Raw genomic sequence first — 24356 nt, 5'->3', positions numbered from 1 at the left:
TTCCGGTGCTGTTAACTCGTAAAAATGAAGAAATATCTTAAACAGTAACAGTTAGGTGACCACAGAAAGATACACCAATTGAGGGGCCTGTAATTTACGGTCAATCTTGGACGGAGGGACGGGCGAGGGTTAATTTGACATTCGTACTTCTTAGATATTTTTCGTCGAAAAAATGAGGTTCGGCATGGTCTTCCTAAGTAACTTTTTTATTGGCCAGGGGGGGGGGAGGGGTGAGCGCCAAATTTCTACTTAAATCCATACCTGAGTTTCTGGGTTTATCATACATACGGTTTATTATACTTAGCTGTTCTCATAAAATGAACGCAAAGCTTTCTTTTTTTTTACCAAATAAGCTCTTGTCAGTGTAACTGCATTCTTTCGACCAAATTGTGAGTTGGGGCATAATGCGTGCAGTTCCTTTTTATGGGATTTCTATAGCTTCGAATATGACAGCGAGAACTATATGTGATTCATTCTGGTTTATTGCAGCCAATGCTGCTATATTTACTCGATGATGTGAAGCTGGCAGGGAAATTTTTGCAGTGCCCTACACAGCGGCCTATAAATATGGTCGACGTGTTCATTCTGCGACCGCTATTCTCGATATTCGCGCTAGACGTGGCGCTTTGGGTTGCCTGGGATTAAAATTCCGTTATCAGTTGGATTATTCATCTAGGAATCATGCCTATCCACCTGGAAACCGTTCGATTCCAACTGGAATCACATGTATATCCAGCTACAAAAGGCCATTCACCGGAAATCATGTTCATCTGGAGTAATTTTTTCTGAAATATTTACACTTCCAGTTCACCCCATCTCGAACCTCTCCCACTGCCGAGGAGAAAATGTCTCTCCAGCATTAAATTCAACCGCAAGAGTGCTTTTCAAACTGGAATGGGCGCCAGAGACGAAAGTCCGCCCTGTCTCCATTTTCATCACGAAATGCCAGCCGGCAAAGAAGCAATCGCCGAATAAGCGTCCAATATATAAATAGCTTATTTTGCTGTTTGTTTTCACCCGAAATCGTGAAGCGGACATATGGGGAGTTGGTGGCTGACAGGCGCGAGTGAAGAGCTTCTGTCTTTCTAGAAATTTCCAGATAATGAAGGGAAATGGTAATGATAATGTCTCACCGTACCTGTTAAACTGAGATCACAGAAAGAATTAGACCGAACATATCGCAATATCCAGTTTTGTGCGCATTTAGAAGTCTTACGGAATTCTTTGCGTATCTGACGATATTACAGCGCCACCCCTAGCAGCCTAAATAATGAGCTATCCAGCAAGCCTAGGCGACATGGGCGCATCAAGGAGGCTCGCGCGTGGAACTCCGTCGTTTGTTTTGGTTATAGTTTTGGTGGCGTTAATCTCCAGTGGGGACAGCCCGGACAAATGAATGGAGTATTACGTCTACGTGAAATTCTTGGAAGACAGTGTAAAGTAAATCGCGAAATCTCGTCATGTAAAAGGGTTCCGCCCGGCCGATGTGCACGATTTTAGGACCGGGAGAACTTACAGCGTATACTGAGGAGGCGACGAAAAAACAAGCGGAGGGTATTACGACGCCAGAATACTCCACATGTCAGGTAAGCAGAACTGTCCTGAAGACCCTGATGAAAGTTTTTTAAAATCCCTGTGCCGTGAACTATTGCTGCAAAACATGTCGGCTGGCATATGCCGCCTGTTTGCTCACATGGGTTTGCTCGGGGCACACGATTCAAAACAAAGGGCGCCCCTTCATGTCCTTTGTCAACGCTGTTTTCTCTTTCATGTTGTCGAGTCTGCACCGACTAGCCCAGCAACACGTTGTGGGCGTTGTTTCTCGAACGTTTTTTGCCATCTTTCACTTTCTTTTTACCGCTTGTGCGCTCCAAGTGTACTGCATGTTTGATGTTCGATGTACCGAAATCCCGCGCCCATTAATTTGTCGTGCTTTCGGGGAGACGCGAGAATGGTTAGGTCTTAGGAGAAGGTAAGTGACGCCAACCAAGTAAAATACAGGAAAAACACGACGTTTCGGGACCGGCTCGGCCCCTTCTTCACGGTGTGACTACGGGCGAGCGCAGCTTGGCTTTTTAAGCCCCTGTGTGGAGGACCTGCGGGTCAATGGCCGCAGCCCATGGACGTACGTCCATGGGCTGCGGCCATTGACCCGCAGGTCCTCCACACAGGGGCTTAAAAAGCCAAGCTGCGCTCGCCCGTAGTCACACCGTGAAGAAGGGGCCGAGCCGGTCCCGAAACGTCGTGTTTTTCCTGTATTTTACTTGGTTGGCGTCACTTACCTTCTCCTAACATTAAATTTCCCAACCAGACAGACTTCTGTCGAATGTTTTCTTTTTATGGTTAGGTCTGTTTTAATTTTAATTCTGTGTGTTTACATACACCGTAAAGCTTTGCAGTATTTGCCCATCTGGTGTTGTAGTATTATGAAATACACTGCACAGTAATGTCAGCTATTTATATGCTGCATCCATGCGCTCATGTTGTCTTCTCATCTTTTCCGTGCTTTTAAAAATGTTACCTCATCAGCACCAACAGGCTGTACGTTAATTATGTGGACATTTGAGAAAAACACTGCAGCATGAGATTGTAATTATGTGGACACTGGACACTTGGGGAAAACACAAGCATACGAGTGCGAGCACTGAGATGTAGCTGCATGAGTGTCGTGTGGCCTGGTCGTTACTACGAGAAACAAGTGTTCCTTAAAATTTATTTCTACAAATTTATTTCAGAGTCCTAAGAAGAAATGAACACATTCACAACAGATAAGGCACAGTGTGCAAAGCTGAAGCGGCAGGGGCCCCCAGAAAATGTGCGTGTTGGAAATTGCATGTTCCGTTCAGGAATTGTCATGTTGGTAGTATGTATACATGTGTTTCATGCGATGTCATGGGCGCCACAATATAGAGTCTAAGGGAGAGCTTCTGCAATGTAGATTAGGACAGGTAATGAAAAATTGATTAGAAAAATTTGCAAGTTTCTGGCGTGAATCTCATCTCAAACATGGCGGCAGCTATGGCTTTGGTGCAACCCAGGTATATGCAATTTCCATTGATGCCACTGCTGGGCCCTTTGCTATCTCCCTGGTCATTCTGAATATGTTTACTGTTTCTATATTTTTATGGAAATGTTGGCCAGTGTTCAATTATTGAAACATGTGCAAGTCTTAGAGCAAGAAGCTTGTTGCCATGCGGGCGCATGTATATTCACAGCCATGGTAAACAGAGCGTGCAGTTGTAGGAAAAACTTGTATGAGTGATGTAGTGCATTTTTCTGACATTTGTTTAGTTCATGCATCTAAACTTGGAAATGCATATGCAAACAATTGTATGATATAGCTGTTTGCTCTGATGGACCATTTAAGTTGCTGTTGTAAAGACTGACCAAGTAAGAAGCAGCTTTAGCTCAGAGTCGTGAAGGACTTGACATTGACTTTGCCAGCTTCACAGCCACATCGAAGCACTGCTGAATCTTTTCAAGGAGACCTCTTTACAGGAACTTGCTGTCATTTGTAGACCTGCAGATTCTTAGGCTGAAAGCAGTCATATATACAGTCATATGCACTCCTTCTGGCATTGCTATTATTCCTAACATTTATCAGGAGCATGAACTGTTAAGCACAAAAGTTTACAGGATCTACGAAACTGCATTGCTGTGCCATCTGCCACCACAGAGCGTGGTGTTGAGGTTCACATGAGCCTGGATACTATGTTCATATCTGTTATGGCAGATCATGCAGCAATGCAGTTTTGCTTCGCCCCGCCATGTATCGCAGATCCTGCAAATTTTTGTGGCCAACAGTACCGTGTTATGGATGAGGAAACGCCTAATGTACTTGTGCCAAGTGGGTGAAACTCCTTGCAGTGTTCAAACAAATGCGAGTATGCTGATTATATACGAAGTGTAATTACTTGTACATGATACACATTTGCTGCATTTATATTGGTTATGCCTATGCTTCAATTCTAGTCAACAAGAAAGGTGAAAGAGTTGAGGATGGCTGCCAAAAGAAGTGCCAATGAGGACATTGTGGCACACAGAGAAAGCAATGCGCTCAAAGAGGAGCTGGAAGCCCTCATGAAAGAAAATTCCAAGCTGTGGCAGTTAAACATGAAGCTGCAGGAGCAGCTTCTGAAATGCCTCTCAGCTCCAGGTTAGTTCTTCATGCAAGTATGCCTACTTCTTAATCTAGATACCACTTGCTACAGCCTGTAAGTTGTTACTTTCTTCTCGTAAGGTCCAGTGTCTTAAAAATACGCAGGTGCATTATAAAAGAGACTTCTTTTTGGGAAATCAATTGTTAAAAATTTTGCATGTTTATTACATTCCTCATTGGTTGTATAAATGCAGTTATACACTAACTCCATGTCTTTAATGGTTCTAACGTCTGAATCACAATGTAAATGTGAACTTTAGCTACATATGTTAATGTTCTTAGTGTAGCTTAGATAGATTACCTAAAAAGACCAAAAACAAAAAGATGAGAAAGTACGATGAAACAAGAAAAAATGAACTTGCTAAACGTGAAGTCTAAAACCGCAAACGTTTTTGTCAACAGCTGCTGAAGTGAGCAATGTGTCTAGCATTGCACTCGTTGAGAACGCCGCTGAAGACATCCCTCCAAGGGCATTAACACCTGTACCACAACCGTGCCATCCCACCCTGTCACTAGAAGGGTCCACGCTGCCCTCATATGAAGTACACAATGCGTGCTCATCAGCTGAGGAAGATATTGTCACGTAGCAGTTGGTACAGGTAGCGCCGCGTCCAGACGGCAGAGGAACGCCAACACCGAGAGGATGCCAGCGCACACCGAGACGGCCAGGAAGGAACGTCCAGTTCCGTCTTCTTCAGCAGCGAACAGCGTGGCGCATGAGCTGCGTGCCGAACAGCCGCCCAGCGGCTATTGTTGTAGACGCGGCAGTACCCTCTCTCTCGGAAAGAGCATCGGCAAGATGCTTTAACAAGAAAATAGGGAGAAAGAAACAAAAAAAAAACAGAGTAACACACAGCACTTAGTCACTGAATGTCTCGCGAAAAATAGGGCTTCATCCGCACTACATGAACAATCTCTGGTCTCTGCTGACGGCGAGTAGTCCGGGAAGCCCGTTCCGGGAGAACTACATAGGTTACGTCACTTAACTGACGGAGAAGTCGGTAGGGGCCGAAATACTGCTTGAGCAGTTTTTCGGAAAGACCACGGCGTCGAATGGGGGTCCATACCTACACTTTGTCGTCCGGGGTGAACGTCATCAGTCTGTGGCGGCGGTTGTAACGTCGGGCGTCACGGTCTTGTTGGTTCAGGATGCGCACTCTTGCAAGTTGTCGAGCTTCTTCTGCGCGAAGCGTGAACTCCTCATGGGGCAGCATTGCTTCCAACATTGTCGACGCTTCGCGGCCGTACAACAGACAGAAGGGCGTCCTCCGCGTTGTTTCCTGTTGAGCCGTGTTATACGCGAAAGTAATATATGGCAGGATATCCCCAAGATCGATGCTCAACGTCAACATACATGGACAGCATGTCGACGAGAGTTTTGTTGAGGCTTGACATGTTTACGCAAAAGGCGTACTGGCGCTAAAAAACGAAGACAACACACACAACAGGACAGGACTGGCGCCAACTTCCAACTAGTTTATTCACAGAAAAAACCACTTACTTGACATGTTTACGCCTTTTGCGTAAACATGTCAAGCTACAACCAACTAGCTCAAATCAAAGTATTGCTGGTTTGTTGAGGCGCTCGGTCAGGCCATTCGTCTGGGGATGGTAGGCGGTTGTTTTCCTGTGAGTAGTGCCACTCAGCCGCATGAGGGATTCCAAGAGTTTGGCAGTGAAAGCGGTGCCTCTATCCGTGATAATTAGTGCTGGAGCGCCATGCCGGAGGACGATGCGTTCCACGGAAAATTTCGCAGCCTCAGCTGCTGTGCCGCGCTGGAGGGCCTTGGTTTCAGCGTAGCGCGTAAGGTAATCAGTGGCAACGATAACCCACCGGTTTCCCGAAGATGAAGTTGGAAAAGGGCCGAGAAGGTCCATGCCAACTTGCTCAAACGGGAGTCTTGGCACTTGAACGGGATGTAAAAGTCCAGCTGGCTTGACGGGGGGTGTTTTTCTTCGTTGACAACTACGGCACGTGCGCACATAGTGTCGTACAGTAGCCGCAAGCTTAGGCCAGTAATAGCTCTTTTTGATCCTGTGCCCTCGTTACCGTCATTTGTGACGACCGGTGCAGTGCTGACGGCGTAGCAGAACACAACACTGCGCTTGTGCTCTCTCATGGGGTCTGCATCGCGACAGGCAATATGGAAAGTCATCAGCAGCACTCCGGAATCATTTCTACTATCTGTGCCCTGCCGCGGTGGCTCAGTGGTTACGGCGCTCGGCCGCTGACCCGCAAGACGCGGGTTCGATCCCGGGCGCAGCGGCCAAATTTTGATGGAGGCGAAATTCTAGAGGCCCGTGTACTGTGCGATGTCAGTGCACGTTAAAGAGCCCCAGGTGGTCTAAATTTCCAGAGCCCTTCACTACAGCGTCCCTCATAGTCTGAGTTGCCTTGGGCCCCAGTAAACCCCAGTAAACCAATAAACCATGTCCACTATCTATAATTGTCAGTGACATTGTTGCGGAGTCCTTAACCTACCACCGTGCACATTTTTTTCAGTTTGCAGCAAGTTTATAGCCCGTTTTTCAAGCTGCAAAGATAACCTAATGACGGAAAGAACAGGGAAGTGTATAGAAATGAGGAGCTCGTTAGAACATAAATAGGAAGGTAGCCAACAGTCATTGAAACCAACGAAAGCATACGTGTTTTTTAAACCATTATTCATGATGTTAATGGGCAATTGATCGGTACAGGCAGCATCCATGTGGAGAAGGCTTCAAATTAACCTAAGGACAGCGCAGTGCGTGTAACGTTACGAGACAGAGAGTAGTGCGAGCCAGGGGAACAAACACGACTGTGATGTTCTGGTTTAAATCATGAAGAAATGAGCAATACTTATGGTGTGGAGGACAGATAATGAATGGTCCATTACTACTTATGAAATGTATTCCAAAAAAAGGTAAACATTGAAGACGTGATTAGGAAATCTGTGGGCTATAGGATGGCTGTAGCTGGCCCAATACTAAACTGGGGTCAGTAGTGCTTTTAACCTGGTTTGGGCATAGGCAGGATGATGAAGTTGACCGCCAGAAATAACTGCATTTTGCTTTTCTTTGTTGCACATTAAACGCAAGCACTAAGTGGTAGCTAGCTGTCTTGCCATAAATATAGATAAAATTGATTACATATTTCATGTCTGCATAACAAAAGAATAATCTAATTATTTATTTGATATGCTTCGAGGCTGAAAGTATTGATTTCAGCATAAATTGTATGAAATGTTGCTTCTACTGCACTAGTCTGAATTGTGTTTTAATCTCTACTAGGTAAATATCAAGCTTGAGTTTTGCTGTCATTGCGTGCAGACATGCCGGCTTTGCAAGGAGAGGAGACGTCGGTGATGTCATCTTCACAAGTACACCTTCCAGCAGTGCCTGATGGACCGCCTGCAGCAGAACCACGACCAGTCCAGGGTGTTTGTACTCTGACAGACAGTGGAAAGATAAAAGCACCTAAATTTTCTGTCTTAAGAAATGTGAAATGCGGGGTAGCATGCACATATATTCATTCACCAGTGTAGAATGTTTAGCAAGTTGATACTTGTCTATACTGACTATAGCAGCACCAATACGATGTGGCCCCAGCATTCACTTGCATCTGCAAATTTTTATTCAAAAAACACAGATTATAAAAAGAAAGAAAAACAGGAAACAGGAAAAAACGTCACCATCTAAATCGAGCAACATTTGTCCTGCTGCGAAAATTCAGTGGACGTGAAACGAATTTCATGTCTACATGTAATTGCTTAACCAGTGTTTTTAAAATTCAGTAAGCTATATGCATTTTATGTTGGTGGTTTAATGACAGGTATATGGGACTAGTTTTGGTCAGGCTTGAACAGTCAGATGTTTATTTCTTGCGGCTCATGCAGTTACTTTACGCGTTCAGTTTGGTCCACAAAGGTAGCCCATATAGTATTAATGATCACTAAAATTATTTCATATGAAGTTGAATCCTGCTTAGTGCTGCTTTTGAAAAGAGCACTGGCAGCTAAGACATCAATGAGATGTTAGGTGTCAGTGACGGCTGAGCAGTAGAAGAGGCTGTGTTGTAGCCATGTGCCCCACAATGGCAGTACAAGGGGAGGCTTGAGGGTGAAGCATGAGGGGCCAGCTTAGTGTTAGAAGGGTAACTTGTCTTTGAGGGTGGTCTTTCCCATTGCTTAGTCATCGTGACATGTCTTGAGAAGGGCATCTGGTTGCTATGAAAATTTTGTGACCATTCACTCTTACAAGGGGCAGCATATCGTGTGAAGCACAAACATCACGGATTTTTTTGTGTGCTGTTCTCATTTTTTTTTGGCATTTGTTACTGTGAGCACATACTAATTCGCTAAGTCCAGCAAGGTAGAGCCATTTTTCTGAAATTATTTGCCGATAGCATTTCAAGCATGAATTGAGATTAGCATTAGCCAGTTATGAGCACTGCCTGCAGTTACCTTTGATACTCCACTGCTGTTAAGAAGTGCCACTAAATGCCCATCGCACTGTTAATGTCAACGTGTATGTTGTGCAGTTATTTTAAAGTTTTAAATGATTTTGACCTTGGTGCTGTGGCAAGCGCTAACACTGAGTTTTAGTCAGAATGCCCTCGGTGAACCATGATAATTTGTATATGTACGTCCCTCTCAGCTCGGCATGCCATTTGTTTTCTTTTTCCTGCAGGTACACCTGGCCAATGGCCATGAAATATCGAAAGAGGCGTACGATACTCTGATGGCGCTACCAAAAGATTCACTGTTTGTGAAAAAAGCGGCAACCACTTTGTGGTTAACAGAAGTGCTGGCTCAGCGCAGCTTCACAGGAACGCTGTCCAACAGATTCCTGGCAGAGGGTGGGGACAAGGCACCGCAGAAGCCACTGACGCCGCTGAAGGTGGATACAATAAGGTGTAATTATTGTATTCTATTGGGGTTAGCACATGTGCATATTATCATATTGCATTAACATAAGAAAGGAGGCTATCTTGACCTTGGCAATAGCTCATGAGAAGGTAATAATTATAAAACACTATTTGACTCATATAAAACGGATCAGTTCATTGCATAGCTTCTGGTTGTGCACGAGAATTCATGTGCAGTCAACTACTTGACAGGCACAATCAGAAGCATTTGGTAGAGATAAGAACTTCCTACAGAGCTGAGCTGCTAGATGAGTGTATGACATGAGCACTCCACATCTGTGGCAACAACCAAAGGACGTAACTTGTTTTGTGATGCTAAAATAGGCGGTTGTCACATGACAATGTTGAGCTGGAAAGTTAGGCTCTTAAGAGCTGCGCATTTTTAAAACCTTTAAAGGTGCACTGAAGAGGAATCTGAACTAGTGCACTGCACGGGCTTGGGCCGGCCCAAAAGCCCGGGCCCGGCCCGGCCCGCGGGCCGGGCCGGGCCGCGATATGATTTGTTTTGCCGGGCCTGGGCCGGGCCCGGGCCTGAAGTTGCGGGCCCGGGTCGGGCTCGGGCTTAAATCTGCGGACCCGAGTCAGGCTTTGGTACGTACAGAACCGGCTAGTGTCCAACTATTCACTCACTGTTGCACAGTGAAGTACACAACTGCGGCATTGGAGCAGCGACACGGATGAGCTATGGGCCATGGTACGCGCTGAGAAAAAAACTAAGCTTTATTCATTGACTTATATATTTTCTTATTTCCACGCCGCGGTGGCTTAGTGGTGTTAGAGCCGAGGTAGCGTGGCCAGTATGAGGAACGTCTCAATCTTCAGATGGTTGGAGATTACAAAAACAAGTAGATTTAATGACAAGAAACTGAGACACTTATTTACAAAAAGAAGAGCAAGGAATCAAACGTTAAGAGTTCATAGCGTCGAGCGTCTGGATGAGCCTGATACCCAAGGCCCAGAGCCAATGGATGAACCTATTCCCAAGGTTCAGAGCCACACTGGATGAACCTATTACCGAAGGTCCAGAGCGTTCGTGCCCACTTTGGTCGCAGGTTATATAGCCCAAGACTCCGCCCCTGCACCAGGCGACATTCCATCGCGACACAAAAGATCGGCACCAGCACCGCCATCGAAGACCTGTTGAGCCTCCTCACTAGGCGGTAACTCATCATGGCACAAAAGATCGGCACCACACGTCACTGCCAACTAAGACACCTGCTTAGAGCCCGCACGTGGGAACTGGCGAGTCCGCATTCCTAAGTCCGCAGTCCGCATTCCTATAGCATTGTGTCGTGTTGACGTCACAGCCGCAGCTGCGCAGGCTTCCTCTGATTCGTTCCGGGTGTTTTTTTCAAGACGAGGGACACCCTTTCTTCTCCTGTCGTCGGTTGCTTCTCGAAGGGAGGTCGTTTTCGCCGAGCCGAGTGTGGGAAGAGCCTCGTCGGCCACTTCCCAGAAAGCCACCCTTTTTCGTGAGGTCATCGTGGGGTCAAGTTGAAGTCAAACGACCCGTCAAAATTGCCGCTACATTGAATCTCCCTCCGTATCATCTCAGGTCTCAAGATGGGTCGTAACAGCTACCTCCCCCGCCAGACGAGTCTCGGCGAGTAGCAGTCATCGCTGCTGCACGAAGAGACGACTTGCAGAAGCATGCCAGAAGTATGCCAGAAGCCCTCTGCCGCTCGCAACGTGGTCTTCTATTACGCCGGCCAAATTCTTTGAGGCGTCTCTGAAACTCCAACCACATGCGCAAGCAAGCACTCAACTTTCCTCCGAGCAAACCAGTTCCAAAAGAGGGATTCAATTTCGGTAGCATAGTCGTTGTAGAAAAGCCCACACTGAAAACTCCCAGGACCCACGCAAGCTGAGAAAAACCGAACCTGCTACTGTACACATTTACTTTCAAAACCGCACGAAAAAAACTATTAGTAGCAATTTTGGTTCTTAAAGAGCATTCCGGACAGCTAAAAAGTCCGCGTCCCTTCCGGCATATACTTAAAAAAAGTAAACAGCTCCAAAAGCTGCCTAATTGAGTGAAAATCACAAACTTTACAAAGACCACTCAGCATTACCACTAAAAACTGGAAACTCGTTTGCCTTCACCCCTGTCTCGTTTTTTTTTTTTTTTTTTCAGTGAGTCAATGCACAAAAAAAAAAAGTGGCAAACACTTATTCCCCGAATTGGACATTCTTTAGCCGCGCCCTGCGAGGTCGTGGTCGGATGGCTGGTCTACAAGCAGGTGCTTCAAGAAAACTGCGAAGTTGATTGGTTCCGCCTCCGCTCGACCTACTGCGGAAAGGGTGCCTCCTCCATTTCCTTGTCCCTGCTTGCCGCGACTCCCTCCGACTCACGCGCTCTCTGCGGCGACCCTTTGTGTGGCTGTCGAGCCCTATTCTTCGTAACGCAAAGCATGCGTCTCGTGTCCAACGACCACGCCGTCTGTCGCTCTTTCGGCCCGCAAGGGCAGTCACCTGGGCTTTCATCGTGCCCATCCGCCTTCGGGAAAATGACACTGTGGGTTTTCCCTTTCCCTCAACAGTTCTCGCGGTGCTGTCCCGCGTTAATTTGCCGGCCCTCGCATCAGCATTAATTTCTGCCCTAGCCTTTCTCAATTGCTTGTCGCGTTCGCGATGTTTCTTGGGTAGCGACGCTACTCGTGCTTTACTCTGAGTGCTAGGCTGCGGATTAACTGACGAATCGTCTTCTCCGGTGGTTTCGTCTGAGCTGCAAAGCTCATTTTCTTGCTGTTTTACTATCGGAGCAGCATCCTCCTCATTCCGGGCAACAGAAACAATCTCGTCTGTACGGCACTTTCCGGCGAGCGTTGCGCTCCTGCCTGGCGCTTCACTGTTGCCGTCAGGCAATTCCCGTTCACTCTTTGTGCCGCTTAGTACCGGCGCCTCAACTTCTTGACTGCTAGTGCTCGCCAGCTGCACCAGCGGTGTCCCCTCTCTGGCTCTGTCATTTCTTTCACACCGAACCTCACTGCATTCTTTCTGGCGCGGGACCTCTGCCTTATCTGCCAACGCGCCATCTGTCTCAGGGCTAACAGTAAGCGTTTCTCCCATCTCATCTTCCTTGCATGGCTTCCCGTTCACTACCAGGTCATGCATGTAAGGTTTCAGCAGCTTCATGTTTTCATCGCAGTCACTGACATACGAGAACGCCACCTTTTCTTTTCGGCAGTTCATTGCTATGTGGCCCGGCTCATTGCATCTGCAACAAGTGAGCGGCCTCCTAGCCTCAAACGCGGCTTTTTCCTTCTGTGCATTGGCCACTTTTGCACCCTTCTCACTGTCGTCCTGTTTTTGAGGTTTCTCGTAAGGAACCTTCCTTTCTTTCTTCTCGACTGTAGAGCTCGCAAAGTGCCTCTCGGGACGATAATTCGCACTCCTTCCGAAATTACGGGGCCTATCAACTCTAGTTGTGTTGCTAAACTGCCGGCGCGAAGCGTACTCCTCAACGAGTTCGGCAGCTTTCGTCGCCGACGCTACGTTGTCCCGGTCCCTTAGCCAATTTCTCTCCTCTTCAGGGAGGCAGTTGTAAAACTGCTCCAACAAAATTCTCTCAACTACAGCGTCCCGGTCACTATATGACTCCGTACTCTTTAGCCACTCAACCAAGTTCACTTTCAAATTGTATAAGAAATCGGGATAGCTCTCGTCCCTCGATTTCTTAGCTCCCCAAAATCTTTGCCTGAACGCCTCGGCGCTAAGTCTATACTTTCGTAGAAGGCAAGCCTTGACCTTCTCGTAGTTGTCCGCGTCCTCCCTACTGAGCCGCGCGACAACCTCCGCTGCCTCGCAGGGCAGAACCGTCAGTAACCTTTGAGACCAAGTTTCTTGACTGTAGGCGAGGTTCTCGCAGGTTCGTTCAAAATTTACAAGATACAGACCGATATCCCTTGATACCACATATGGCTGCATGTGCTTAGACATCTTGAACCCTGTCTCCTTGCTGAGAAGAGGTACCACTTGCTGGGGACAACTTCCCAACCTCTTGCTCAACTCTTCTTCTAATTTACTGAGCTCAGCCCTTTTCTTCAGTAATTTTGCTTCCCTCTCACGTTCGCGCTGACGCCACTTTTCCTCTCTTTCTCGCTCTTCCTTTTTTTGTTCGATGAGACTCCACTCTTCAATGAGCTCCTCATCATCTGCCCCCAAATCAGTAATGGCCTGAATGATCGCGGGTTTTCGTGCCAAACCCCTTGTCTCAATTCCCAATTCCTCACACAACAGCAACAGGTCCGACTCCTGCAGTTTCTGTAGGTCCATGATAGTTCTGAGTCTGAGCTATTTCCAAAACAACTATGCAAAAATACCAAACCTGTAAGATTTAAGCACAGGTGTCTACCAGTTCTAAATTTTAACCCTCACTTAGAACCTGGTCCACATCAAAGGAAAAGCCAAGCACTCACCCACACACGTGATCATGACCCAAGACAGCTGCACTCTCGCTGGCCGACCATTGTTGCCGCTTGTAGCTTCAGATTCCCAATCGCTGATCCACAGTTGTTGGGTCTTCGTATCTCACCAGTCTCTTCGGATCCCAAGGCTTCGGATCCCAGGCTTCGGATCCCAAGGCTTCGGATCCCACCGCTGTTCACCAGTTGTTAGAGCCGAGGTAGCGTGGCCAGTATGAGGAACGTCTCAATCTTCAGATGGTTGGAGATTACAAAAACAAGTAGATTTAATGACAAGAAACTGAGACACTTATTTACAAAAAGAAGAGCAAGGAATCAAACGTTAAGAGTTCATAGCGTCGAGCGTCTGGATGAGCCTGATACCCAAGGCCCAGAGCCAATGGATGAACCTATTCCCAAGGTTCAGAGCCACACTGGATGAACCTATTACCGAAGGTCCAGAGCGTTCGTGCCCACTTTGGTCGCAGGTTATATAGCCCAAGACTCCGCCCCTGCACCAGGCGACATTCCATCGCGACACAAAAGATCGGCACCAGCACCGCCATCGAAGACCTGTTGAGCCTCCTCACTAGGCGGTAACTCATCATGGCACAAAAGATCGGCACCACACGTCACTGCCAACTAAGACACCTGCTTAGAGCCCGCACGTGGGAACTGGCGAGTCCGCATTCCTAAGTCCGCAGTCCGCATTCCTATAGCATTGTGTCGTGTTGACGTCACAGCCGCAGCTGCGCAGGCTTCCTCTGATTCGTTCCGGGTGTTTTTTTCAAGACGAGGGACACCCTTTCTTCTCCTGTCGTCGGTTGCTTCTCGAAGGGAGGTCGTTTTCGCCGAGCCGAGTGTGGGAAGAGCCTCGTCGGCCACTTCCCAGAAAGCCACCCTTTTTCGTGAGGTCATCGTGGGGTCAAGTTGAAGTCAAACGACCCGTCAAAATTGCCGCTACATTGAATCTCCCTCCGTATCATCTCAGGTCTCAAGATGGGTCGTAACAGTGGTCAAGGCGCTTGATTACTGAGCCGAGGAACCACGGTTTGCTCCCAACCTCGGCGGCCGCATATCTATTTAGGCGGCAAGCATGACAGCCATGTATTTTGTAGTATCATTGCTCGTTGAAGAAATTCAGGTGGTGGAAATGATACGGAGCTCTCTGCTTCGGTGTCTCTCACAGCCTGACTCCCCTTGGGCCCTTAAGCACCAAAAACATAGCTTTTATTTTATAGATATATTTTTCTCATGTGGTAAAATTCAAGAACTAAAGCGCGTTTGGGTTTCTTTTTGATCAGCTGACCGGAACGTCTCCTAAATGAAATAGCCACAAAATCTCGTGAGAGTTTGTAAATCTCATCTCATAAGTCTACCCCTCTTCGCTTCTTCATCCTCATTGCCATGACAAGTGTTATCACACGCTTCGCGCGTTATCTTCTGCTCCACCAATAAGAGTAAAATTCAACCGGTCTTAATTGGAAATTGATCGTTCGTCATCCCAAAACATACCTATACACTATTAAAATGCATTCGGGAAGAACATATTAGTTTAGGACGCTTACGGTCTTCAAAACACACACCGTGAAATACACCGTGAAGCCTTTCAGCTTTTTGTTTCTGATGAAAGGCGACCAGTTCGGCTATGAGTTCAACCTCTGATATCGCGTCCACTAAAAAAATGTCATCCCACTGCTTGCTAGGCAGCTTGAATGTTTATACGTTCGGGCGGCAAAATATAACTGATTAAAATCATGGGGGAATGCAAAGTAGTCTACTGCGCGCGTATGCAGCTCTTTTTGTTTGGCTCTCCGAACTCCCCGAGTTTATCATTGCGCACCTACACGAGATCACTGTCCAAAAAACGGGCCTGCCGAGCACAACTCTTAATCGCTTCCTTCTGGGTTAAAAAGAACCAACTTTCTGCAAGCCAAACTGTGGTTTCAGAACCTTTGTCGGCCAGTTTCTTATCGGTCCAGTAGCAGTGAACTTGCTCAGAGTGAGCGGTATACCTCAAGCGTTACTGTGAAACGGGCCGGGCCGGGCCCGGGCCGGGCCCGGGCTGGGCTTCACTCTGGAATTCACGGGCCGGGCCGGGCTCGCTACAGCGATAATTTAGCGGGCCTGGGCCGGGCCCGGGCTTGAAGCCGCGGGCCTGGGCCGGGCTCGGGCTTGAGGTCGCGGGCCCGGGCGGGCTTGGGCCTCAGATTGAGGCCCGTGCAGTGCTCTAATCTGAACTCGTCTTTTTGCCATGGGAACTCGATCTGCACGTTCCAAGCATTCTTAGAAACTTTGAATTATTGCCCTGTGCGGCTGATTTTCATCATTTAAATCTGATTAATGTCTGGCTCCCGCCTTTTTTTTTAATTACCCTCAGGCGGTGGGAGGAGACAGCCAATGCATACAGTGCCTTGCAGGCAGTCGCATGGTGGCTTTGATTTCGTTTTTATTTTTTTTATTTCCGTGGATAAATAGATCTATTCAGAGATTACATAGCTGCAAATTAGGCTCACAGAAATTAAAATACGCATGGACTCTGCTTTCGCCGATTGGTCCGTATCACTCTGCCGATGGCAGAGCGGCAAGCCGCCACAGTACTGGTTGAAAGGTTGCTCGACTCCTCCCACTGTCTGCGGTGGAATTAAAAAAAAAAGGCGGGAACCGGGCGTTTAATTCGATTTAAATTAGGGATACCGGCTGCACAGGGAAATAATCTGCACTTTCTAAGAACGTTCGGAACGTGTAGATCGAGTTACATCGGTAAAAGTACGAGTTCAAATTCCTCTTTAGTGCACCTTTAACGCAAATGCTGATGGTATCATTCTTAGGTATCTTCCTGTCCTGTTTTGTTAATGTTTTATCTTATTGCCTTAGCAAAGGCACTAATTATGGGATCGTTTAGCAAAAACATATTCTCGGGAAATGTATACAGTTCGACCTGTTGTACACTTCGCATACATAGTAATGCAACTGAGCCCTTAGTTGGTGTGCTTTGGCTTTGTGTTCAGGACCATACCACGTATGCATCTGCTAGGGCACTGGGCATTGCCTGCATTCTTACAATTGACGAACGCTTTTTTCTGATGACCTTAGTCACTTTTATGGTTTACACTTCTCGTGAACATTAAGGTGACAAGCTCATTTTGACGATGTAGGCAGTGCAAAGTGTCACAGCAGCTGCCATGCTTGCAGTATTGTCACTCATGGCCTTTGCACGTGCACAAGATTTGGCAACATAGCTTTGTGCAACCTGTCTAGAGTGGAGAAAGTGATTTGTTTACATATCTGCTGAGATCTACCCAGAATCAGAACATCTTGTTGCACTATTACTCATATGAGGCAGAAGTGTTCTAGGCTTAATTCTAGGCTTATTTACTACTTTCTTTTGATGTGCTGTGTTTTACTGCGTTTCGCATAAATTTTTATTTATTTCAGTATACTGCAAGCCAGAGTTGGCCCAAGCAGGAGGGGCATACAACTAAAAAAAATTTCTAAAAGAGCATCAGCTACAACACCGCGAGTCAGTAAACAGGACACAAATCCAGAGTCATCAAACAAGATACTAGGAGCCATACAATAAGTTCTTGAGCTCCTTCTCAAAATTTCTAGACTTACATAGAGCCGAAGGAAGGCCATTCCACTCCGCGACAGTGTTCGGAAAAAAACTGTTCTTAAACCCACTAGTTCGTGCAAAAATTGGTGCTAATGACTGCTCATGTACATGACGTGTTCTCCTAGTGCTCGCCAGCTTCACGCAATCAGGAAGATCTGCCTTCAAATTTCCAGACATGTAATTATGAAGCAGTACTAGACGGGTAACTTTTCTTCTTATTGCCAAGAGCTGTAAATTACTCTTTCGAATTAATGCAGTTGGAGAGTCTATCCTTCTATATTTCCCATAAATAAAACGAACTGCTTTTCGCTGAACACGCTCCAGTTGAGCAATGTCTTTCTTGTTATGCGGGTCCCACACTGCTGCCGCATATTCAAGTCGGGACCTAACACAAGCCTTGTATGCAGTGATTCTGGTACTCACGGGAGAGTTTCTGAGTTTTCTTTTAATAAACCATAACTTCTTTACTGCTGATGAGCAGATGTCAGCTATATGAGTGGACCAAGTAAGTTTGTTCGTGAGGGTTACTCCGAGGTACTTATAGCTTTCTACTTCTAAAATGGGATGATTGTGAAGTATATAACTGTGAATTCTGGGTGCTTTTTTTCTTGTGATTCTTAATAATACGGTTTTGTTTGGGTTAATATCCATGCCCCAGCGCTCACACCAGTCTGCAATTGCTAGCACAGTTTTTTGAAGTGACAAGTGGTCAGAATCACTTACTACCTCTTTAAAAATTATACAATCATCGGCAAACAGCCTCACCTCTACATCCTTTTCAACAATATCCACTAGGTCATTCACATAGATTAAAAATAACAGGGGTCCCAAGACACTGCCTTGAGGAACCCCTGAAGTCACATGCAGCATGTCAGAACAAGAGTCCTGGATTGCTACAAATTGCTGCCTATCTGTAAGATAGGCATGCACCCACTGAATTATAAAAGAGGGAAGTCCAATCGATTGAAGTTTAAACAATAATTTTCCGTGAGGCACCTTGTCAAATGCTTTACTAAAGTCAAAAAATAAGACGTCTGTTTGTCCGGAAGCATCCAGGACTCTTGAAAATTCATGCACTACAGATAAAAGTTGGGTAACAGTAGACATACCTCTCCTAAAACCATGTTGGTAAGCTGTCAAAATATTACGGTCCTCTAAAAATTTTACAATATAACAAAAAATAGCATGCTCTAACAACTTACAGCAATTGTTCGTCAATGAAACAGGGCGATAATTGGTAACTAGTTGGCAGTCACCTTTCTTAAGAATAGGGACAACTCGAGCCTTACGCCAATCAGACGGTATAACACCTGTTGTCAAAGACAAGTTAAACATATCAGTTAAGTATTGAGATATTTGTTCCGCGTAGCGTTTAAGAAATGAATTCGGAACACCATCGGGTCCGGAAGATTTTTTTGTGTTAAGTTTAAGTAACATTGCTAAAACTCCTTCGCGACTAATTATCAGTTCGTTACTACAAACAGAAGAATAATCATTACTACAAACACACTGAGGTTTAAAATCATCTAGCTTCGTGAAGACACTCTGGAAGTAATTGTTAAAATGTGTTGCAATCTCATTAGCGTCTGTTATAGTCACCTCGTCAATTTTTATCTTCGTGATTTCGTGCCTGGAAGGATTCAAATGGCGCCAGAACTTTGATGGGTCCGACCTCATGAACTCTTCAAGCCTGTTTTTGAAAAAGCTATTTCTGGCTTCTCTTACTTTGTCTGTCATCTTGCTTTTTAATGACTCAAACAGTGGAGTTCCTGTCCTGTGCTGTTTCCTAAGTCTTTTAAGTTTCCGTTTAACATGAATTATCTATTATGAATTTGGTCACCATTACTGCTGCACTGTTCTGTTGAGATTGCACATGCTTCTACACTTACTAAGAAGAACAGAAGGAATGGTGTTGTCCATCGTCAAAGCTACAGCTTTGTGCCCTAAATGTGTTACAGGTGTTGAAACGTGGATGGTATCACACCGGGATTTGGCCCTTTTCATGTGTGAATCGAACTATGGGTTCATTTTCTAACACAATTTTCGCAGCAGTAAATGACTCTGCAACATTAACATGGCCTCAAAGCCATAGAATTGATTTTTAGAAAGAACTAAATCTGGATGATGTTGTCTTCTGTGTCCCTTTGAAATGATCGGGTGAATGAATTTACTTATCATGTAGCATACTGCTCTTTGTTACAACAAGCACTGATGTTACAAGTAGATTCGTAGATTCGGCAGTTTTTGTAGTGCTGAGCTAATTGTCGGGCTAAGACTTGCTGAATGTACGGGAAATTGGTTCTATGACAACAATTCTGTCGAAGCAAGACCAATTATAAAGCTTGCGCTATTTTTAACACTTATGCGTGATTTTCTTTTAGTGTTCTTCAGGCATTTTGCCTGCAGTCGGGGAGTGACAGACGAAGCAGCCACGAAAGCTGAAAAAAGCATAAGACTTTGGTTATCAGAGAAAACTTGCGAACTTCGCCGCAAGAGGCCCGCTGCTTCAAACAGCTAAGCGAAATGAGCATAAATCTAGTTTTTTTTTTTCTTTTCTACATGCCCTTGCATTTTGTTTTGGCAAGCATACAAATTGAGTATTGACGTATGCGTGCAAATTTTATTTCATTTTCTTTCTCTAAAAGTTCAATTGGTAAGTGTAAAAACTAAGTGCTGATGTATGCATGCTGTTATCTGTATCCTAATGCACTGCATCGCTATCAAAGCACATTGAATTTGCGTTTATCTCATGGCCACTCTGCGTGCACGCAACTCTTCTCTTTGAGCTCTCCGGTGATTGTGAACAACAGCGCCAGCATTGCAGAAGCTGGTGGTTTAACTGTACTTGTGCAGTTTATATCAGCAACAGTACCAAGTGACAGAAGAGGGCAGCCGTTCAGCTCACACTTGCCACCTCACATGTGCAGTTGGCGTCTTGTGGAGCCACACCTTGCCTGCATCACCCACGTGCGCTTCTTTTCAACCTGTTTTCTCGGTACCAGGTATGCTCGTTATGCTCCACTTCGGGTGGCACATATCGTGAAAGAGGGAAATTGTTCCGAAAGGCTCCTAACCCTTCCGGCACGACACCAAATTAAATCACATCAGAAAACAGCAGACCAGGCCGCGCCAAAACACTAGAACGGGCCACACCAAAAACATTAGGCCGGGTCACACCAGACCCGGTAACACCAGGCCGGGTCATACCAGGCCGGGTCACACCAGGGCGGGTCACACCACAACCCGTGTCTTAATTTGCGGTGTGGTGTAAACACCAGACATGGGCTGATGTTTTTTTTTCGACTGGGGAGATAGAATAAACCAGTGAAAACTTTTGGTCCAGCGTCATAGCAGTCTTGCAAGGTGCTCGACATGCACACCCCAACAGACCGCCTGTCAGCGTGTTCGAGCGCTGCGGGTGCGGCGAGGATCTCTTCGAAGGCCTGAAACTCAAAAGACCGCCACCTCTTGAGACGAGCACGGCGGGTGAGAGCTGGGAAGCGGCTTCGAAACTTGACTGGCGCCGTCGGACAGGACCAGCTTTGACAGAACTGGAGTCTGCGGGAACGGCGACAACACCGGACCTCGACAACCGCCTGGAAAGCCGGATCAAGCCGGGACACGGCGAGCCATGCCAACGGGCGGTGCTGTGAGCGGCAGCACTAAGCAGGGGGCCAATATGGAAGAAGGGGAACAGACTGAAGAGTTGGCAGCCGTGGGCAACATAAGCGAGGGCGATGTAGACGCTGTACCAGTAGCGGCGTCGGAGCAGCTCACATTGCTGCGGTTGCCATTAAAGATTGTAGAATATCAGACGCAGAATCAGCAATTGATTCTAGAAACAGAGCGATTGTGATGGGGACAGAGCACGGAGGCTAGCGATAGCGGAAGCACCGCAGCAATGAACACCGGCGCAGACGAAGATTGGAGGCTAAAACATGCCAGCCTATTGAAAGGCATCTTGGCACCTATGCCGAGTCACGAGCGGTTAGTGCCTGAATGGTTTGAGGAGGTGGAAGTTACCTTATACTCGTGCGACGTCCCGAACGAGTGGTGGGCCGCACTGGTCTTGACGAGGCTGAGCGAAGGGCGCGGGGGCTCGTGCGGTTATCAGCCGAGCAAAGGAAAAAATTTGCCGCTCTCAAATATAAAATTCTTCATGGACTCAGACTGTCGGCTGCAGAATACAAGAGGCTGTTCTCGCCAAGCAGCAAGGCAGCCGGCAAAACGTGGAAGCAGTTTTCTCTAGGGCTGCAGAATGACCTCGACTATTATCTAGACAGCCGTAAAGTGCGCACGATGGAGGAATTCAAGATTTATGGTGGATGACCGACTTAAGGAATGCTTTGGCGCCGATGCGAGGGCATACGTAGCACTGGTTAGAAAAGGGGATTCCTTTAACCTAATGACCTTGTCGAGCTTGCAGAGAATTTAGAAGAAAGTCGGAAGTGTAGATCATCAGTAGAATCAGCCCCGGCCGCAACGGGAAAACATTCTGCCGAGAAGCGGTCCGCTACGTGGTCTCAATCGGGAAGCAGCACAGCTGAGGGGCGTCATGTGCGACAGTGCTACAAGTGCCACGAGAGGGGCCACTTTGCGAGGGAATGCCCGAGAAGAAGAATGGACGCAGCTAAGATGGGAGCACCAATCGCAAAGGCGAGAGGCAGATTGTTGCTCGTGTAGGCGTTCCATTTATTCAGCAGAGCGAGGCGGGGGCTAGCAGGCGACACACAGAAGCAGGTGATGAACGGACTGTCAGGATGAAGAGCGCGGGTCAGGAGCTCAGGGCCTTGGCTGACTCAGGTGCCGACGTGACGGTCGTTCGCAAGTCGCTCTGCCGGGCGTATGAAAGCGCGGGGTCAACACTGAAGCTGAAAGGAGCATTTGTAAGTCAGGTAGTCGGCGAAGTAGCTTACGTGCTATTGAAGGCAATTGAAAGTGCATCCCTAGTGTCGTTTAATCCGTCCGAACGTAGAGTGCTGTGTCTACTTACCGATGAGCTGGTCGCAGGCGTAGACGCCCTGATTACGCCAGGTAACTGTGAGGAGCTCCTTGGGGAGAGACCAAGTCATTCAGACGAGTTAAAAGCTGAGGTGTTAATTACCGACGAACGAGCCTTAGTGGCGATGGTACAATAGCGTTCGCCGGAGAGGTTGAGCCCACTTTTAGCCTAACCGAAACGAAGCAGACAGCGAGGCAACAGTTCCGCAACGCACAGCTGGCTGACGAATCGCTAAGCGAGTCTTGGGCGCAGACCAAAGAGGGCTCACACAGCGTGCTTATACAGGACGAGCTACTTTTCCACCGAGAGCCAGTTGCAGGACGCCAATGTCGTCAGTTGGTGCTACCATCAGAACGGCGCTCAGAGGTCTTTAGGTTGACGCATGATTCGGTGTGGGCAGGGCACCTGGGTGAACGCAAAACACTGCAGCGAATAAAGGGGTCGTTCTACTGGCCAAGCATAGCGAGAGATGTGAAGCAATACTACCGTACGGGCCGCTCGTGCCAGGTGAAGGCCCCTGCGCGCATTCTTGTCCGAGCGCCACTCACGCCCCTCCCTAGACCAGACAGTCCGTTTCAAGGTGTCACCATCGATCGCATGCGGCCAATTGAACAACTATCCATGCGCGGGCACCGTTACGCGCTGTGCGTGGTCGATGTAAACACCCGGTGGCCCGAGGCAGTACGCTACGGAAATAAAAAGATCGCCAAATTCATGCTCTTTGGAAAAAAAGACTGTTTTCTCTTTTGTCTTGTTTTCATCGGTATTATCACGCACCGTCATCGTTCTTCGCCGCTCATATCACGCCTGCTTATGGCATTTTGCATGCATAGGCTACAACTTCAATGTCCAGTCCAAATTTGCTCGCTCTAACTTACTTCATCCTTCACCGCTCTTCATAGATATTCGTCACTGGAACAAACTTTCACAAAGCATTGCGTCAGTTAATAGTCACGATGAATTTGTTCGCAAAGTGAAGGCTATTTTAATATGCGAACGATCTGCCGCATTGTTTGCTTTCATTATTTGTGTTGATTATTGCTTTTATTCATTGTTGTATTTTCCCTCCCCCCCTTGTAATGCCTCCCTGAGGAATTTAGGGTATGTGAATAAATAAATAAATTGAAATTATTGGCGTTGTTGGGATTCTTTCATTTCACATATCACCAGCTTTCCTCAGCCAAAGGAGCAGCCCTTAAAAATTCAGCTTTCCGAAAGATTGTGGACTGTGTTTAAACGATGGGCATTAGGATTGAAATTAAAAAAAAATGTTATCACTAGTGGCAAAATCTGGCTGCGTAAAAATACCAGAGTACGTGCTACCCTGCTAAGTATTCTCTGACTATTGCTTACTGCGTTCGCTGCATAGAATAACAAATATCAGTGCGATAGCATTTGAGTTGTCATCGCTGGAGAACGTTGACATGAAATTCAGTGATTGTTCGCAAGAGTTGTGACGTCATTGAGGTCACTTGACATCAAGGAACCAATCACACGATGACGCCAAATTTCAGTCTCCACCACCACCGGAGGCAACTGGGATGCTGCGGCAGTACCAACACCGCTACGAGAGAAGGCAAGCGTAGCAAGGGAAGTCAGAGTGCTAGGTGGACGGAGAACATGAAAAATCAGAAATGGCAGGGTTTTAACGCAGTCAAACAGTATAGATGTGCTAAAGCATGTGTTTTGCCTGGTTGGCTCATGGGTTTGCTTTGCTGGGTCGTCAGCACGTTTGGCGACGATATTAGGCTGAGTTTAACTCCTAATTGAGGTTATATTAGGCTACGTTTAACTCCTAATTGAGGTTAAGCTGATATTATCTGTTCGCGCCGCAGGTGGAAGTTGATCAAGACGACGATGCGCAATGCGCAGCGTGACAGTGTGCTGTAGTTCCACACGAGGCGTGACCGGCTGCAGCGATAGTATATCGCTCTAGTGCAAGCGACAGCCAAGCTGATCTATTTTCGCCACCACGGGTTCAAATCCCAGTTGCGGCGATATATAGTATTTATTAATACATTTATTTACTTGAAACACAAGATACTTGAAGTGGCGTCACTGTTGCTATGCAACGGCTCCAAACCGTAAGATCGGTCGTTAATATTCATAGTTGGGATTCATGGTTGGGGTTGTTGAGCGTACGAGTGCTCTGGTACTAATGAATGAAAACTTAATGACCGTGAGAGGATTTCGAGCCCGCAGCGGCGCGAGATGATTAGCTTCACTGGCCAGTGCATTAGACTTCTGCATCACCGCCGCAGCCGAACGTC

At 46.8% G+C, this 24356-nt stretch overlaps 1 protein-coding gene across 1 annotated transcript in view; it reads right to left on the bottom strand.

Annotated features, from left to right (window-relative positions):
* Positions 1–3468: 3468 nt before the first annotated feature.
* The window catches only part of LOC149355398 (anaphase-promoting complex subunit 10-like), a 90456-nt gene continuing 69568 nt past the window's right edge, over positions 3469–24356 (bottom strand). The window contains exon 5 of the mRNA XM_089577635.1: positions 3469–3535. The gene's annotated coding sequence lies outside the window, so the exon portion shown is untranslated. The remainder of the gene's footprint in view (positions 3536–24356) is intronic.

Source organism: Amblyomma mixtum, chromosome 3 (assembly GCF_055824585.1).
Source record: "Amblyomma mixtum isolate Tamu chromosome 3, ASM5582458v1, whole genome shotgun sequence".
Classification (NCBI taxonomy): domain Eukaryota; kingdom Metazoa; phylum Arthropoda; class Arachnida; order Ixodida; family Ixodidae; genus Amblyomma; species Amblyomma mixtum.
The sequence above is the reverse complement of the archived record's forward strand: the minus strand, read 5'-3'. Positions and strand labels throughout refer to the sequence as shown.